A 3,923-nucleotide genomic window follows, 5' to 3' on the forward strand; every position below is an offset into this window, starting at 1 on the left:
AACATGCTCTTTTAAATATATCTTAAATGAGTCCAGGCAAGCATAGTGAAAATGTAACCGATAAATTCTGAGTAGATTCCAGTGAATGTAGGATGATGAAAGAGTGCCATTTTAGCTGTATTGTCTTCTCTATAGATTAAAAAAGCTGAGGTTTTACAATGTATAACTTTAAAAAATGAGATACAGAATAATAAAATTTGTTTTCTGTGATTTGGATACAATTATCACTCACTCATTCATCCCCTCCAACACTGCTCTTGTCTCACAGTTATTGTCAGATTCATACTTCCATGTAATAAAAATTCTCAATAGGGCTGGGGATTTAGCTCAGTGGTTCCGCTGCCTGCCTCACAAGCACAAGGACCCGTTTGATCTCAGGTACCAAGAAAAAAAGAAAAAAAAAAACCTCTCAATAGAATAATTTAAGCTACACATCTTTCAGCACAATAAATGTCATTTAATTTATTTACTTGCTGAGTATGTGATGTATATATATATTTAAAAACTTGGACCTGACATTTTTATAAATTCTAGCATATATGCTATAAAATATTACTTATTGTGAAATGTCTTTCAAAAATACTTGCTCAGAAAATAAAACAAACAAAAACAAAACACAAAATATATATTAAAAAAGACCAGGACAGAGCCGGGCATGGTGGCGCACACCTGTAATCCCAGCACTAAGGAGGCTTGAAGCAGGAGGATAGCTGTGAGTTTTTTTTTCTGTGTATATGGTGTTTATAACACAAGTAAGTCCAACTTTTGCAACATCTAGTTCCTAAATGCTATGGAGGTTACCAGTGTATGACAAAGTATTAAAGGTAGCATATTTTGTACACTTTGTGTTCAATTACACAGAAAAGCTTGGCCTCTGTAAATGACTTTGAAGTTTTTGTTTTGTTTTGGTACCACGACTGAACTCATGCCTTTGAGGTCAGCTAATTATGGACTGAAACCTGTACAAACTGTGGGCTAAATAAATCTTGTCCCCCTTAAAAAAAATACTTGCTCAAAAATTCATTATGATGCCTAATTTTAAAACTAATTGGGAGTGAGTCAGAAATCCCAGGGATCTGTGTGTTTGTGTGTGTGTGTGTGTGTGTGTGTGTGTGTGTGTGTGTGGTATACATATGCATACTTAACATTAAGACACAATTCAACTGACTTACATGGAACAGTGATTATTTATGAAGAGTAAAAATAAGGAGACATGGATGGGGCATAGCATTTACACATGGTTTTGCCAACTCCTGTGGGTTTGTACTATCATCATCTTCCTTCCCCTAACTAGAGAAGGGAACAGGATAACAGACCACAATGGAGCCACACCGGCTGTCTCAAGAGCTCATTTTTCTGAATATACCTTAAAATAGTTGACTGTGGCTGTCAGCCTATTATAAATTTAAATGGTACTAGAGGGACAGAAAAGCCTTGATATTTTGGGGGGAAAATAAAATATTGCCCCTGGCTGAAATAGAAAAGTTCATTCCCATCTAATCAAAAGCTCATTGCTTCAGTTCAAAACCTAATCCCAAGGTGTTTCTGAAGACTCGAAAACACTTTTTTTAATCACTCAAATGTCTAAATGTTCCTTCCTGTTTATAAGATTGGACCTCAAAAAATGTATGCTCTGTGTGTGTGTGTGTGTGTGTGTGTCTGTGTAATTAACAAAAGAAAAGTAGAAAATCAAGAATCTAATAACAGTCTTCAAGTACAATATTTGACCTGAACATTTGGATTTTTATTCTGGGAATTCATACAATTACAGAGAACTGACATTTTCACAGATAAAATGGAACATCTTTAAAAAACCTGTGAAGCTCAGTGTTAAATGCTGAATAAAATTACTTTTTTAAACATCAAAATTAAGTTTTTTTTTACATATTAATCAAACTTATCACTGCTATTTCAACTCTGCATTTAAAAGTCTGAGGGGCAGAAAGGGTCTACTCAGAATATACCTTTTCTTCCTGTAATGAATATACTGCTCAACTTTGATATTCCAAATTATACAGCATTGAGTTTGCTTGTGTGTGTGTGTGTGTGTGTGTGTGTGTGTGTGTGTGTGTGTGCGCGCGCGCGCGCAGGGGTGGAGACTATAAGTTAACAGAACTGGAACACTGATCCAGAAATGACAACTTCTCTGTAGTAAAAATACATTGTCCTCTTCTGGAGTGACCATGTGAAAATGAATGCTTTCTGTGTAATTTAACACATTTATTGCACTTTAGCATCAAGAAATGATAGATTATGAGTTATTGGGCATCTAGTATTAAGCATTGCTAATAAACATATCCATTATTTGGTTCAATCCCCTTTCAAATTCTCATCATGGATGAGCCTGATGACAATATTAACATCTCTCAAATTCTTAACATCGACAGACCTTGAAAACAGATTAGCTTTTGCAAAACAGCTAAGCAAAGATTTTTTTTAGTTTCCCTCTCAGGTTAATTTTTTCCTTACTGTCCAGAATGCTGAATTGAACAACTAACCTCCCGTCTTGACCCTCCCAGCTCAGCCAAACTCCAAAGCAGTTACGAAAGGGTAACAAAACACATTTCACTGACAAACAACTAGAGGAAAGGAAAGCCGTTACCGTCTCCTTTGTGGCTTAATATCAATTGGCTTGTTGATTGCATAAGGTGATCCATGAGCACAAGCACTTCGGAATCTAGCCACCTTCCCCAACGTTAGATGCTCACAGCTGGCTGGCAAACTCATTTTTATCCAAAAGGCAGGAAATAAAAGCAAATCTTAGCAATCAGTCTAGCATTCCTGGGAAGGCTGGAAAGAACGTGTCAGATAATAGATTTCAGACATATGCTGCTGACTGGTCGTCCGGTGCTTTTCTTCAAAAGTAAATGCGTGTTTCTCAGAGGCTTCATGCTCTACCTTGTTTTCTGGTCCTGGATACAGGAAGCTTGTTGCTTATTTCTAACCAGAGTTGTGATCTGGCCAATAATTGGCTGAGAGGATGAAATAGAAATTCTGTAGCTCCACAAGAGAATATTTCCACTTAGACTAAACCTCTGAGTAGGCAGTCAGATTTAATCCATTTCTGTATAATGTCTAAAAAAAAAGGACGTCCAGCTAATGTAATAGTGCTTGAGTAATCAGCTATTTACCTATACACCAAGCATGCATCTGATAGGGAAGGAATAATCAGTTACTTGCTATATGTTCAAGGGAGGAAATTGTTGGCTAAACGGATTACAAATATTTAGAAAATAAAATAAGCACACGGAAATAATTATGGATGATTTTCTGGTCAAAAAATTGCAGGTTCCCTTTCATAAATTACTGCTAACAAAAGAACTGAATTCGGCCTCTAAGGAGTGGAAATAGACTAAGCAAAGACCTATGAGTACTAACACTTTGACACTGATGCTTTGTTCGAAACTTTTTCTAAGCATTATAGCCTCTGCCTGCTCTCTGGATGAAAATCCATTGAAAATTTAACAGTCAATTCTTTATTAATTCCTTACAAGTTAAATTTTCATAACAGTGAGATTGAATTGGAGAAATTAGAAATGATAGGAAATGATTCTACCTAATGCATCAGAATCTTGGGAAAGTTAGAGCTTTAATTTTCTTAGTTTTGTGAGCCCTCACTGTGTTTTCTAGAAGTTTGGTAACAGAACCATGTAGGCCCTATGTATAGCCCTAAGATAACATGGGTTCAGAGTACTGTGAAGGATAATTTCAATATTTAAAAAAATTATGTATTCAGGATTATTCACCAATTTATTTCAGAGGCCTGGGACCTGGGAAAGCATAAGAGTATGTTAAAAAGAAAATTGTATTTTATTCTTTAGTGGACAAATTTACACTGGGTTTAAATAGCACATATTATTTAGGTTTAGGAATTTTAATTTTTAAAGGGTAATTTTCCATTTGATAATAAACATTTCTACTAA

The 3,923-nt window shown here is 35.5% G+C and overlaps 1 protein-coding gene across 3 annotated transcripts in view; it reads right to left on the reverse strand.

The window, feature by feature from the left end:
* The window catches only part of Pde4d (phosphodiesterase 4D), a 1,223,725-nt gene that overhangs the window by 396,482 nt on the left and 823,320 nt on the right, over positions 1-3,923 (reverse strand). The gene's annotated exons all lie outside the window — the stretch shown is intronic.

This window comes from Fukomys damarensis, unplaced genomic scaffold, assembly GCF_012274545.1.
Source record: "Fukomys damarensis isolate Sample0158 unplaced genomic scaffold, DMR_v1.0_HiC HiC_scaffold_1, whole genome shotgun sequence".
NCBI classification, from domain to species: Eukaryota; Metazoa; Chordata; class Mammalia; order Rodentia; family Bathyergidae; genus Fukomys; species Fukomys damarensis.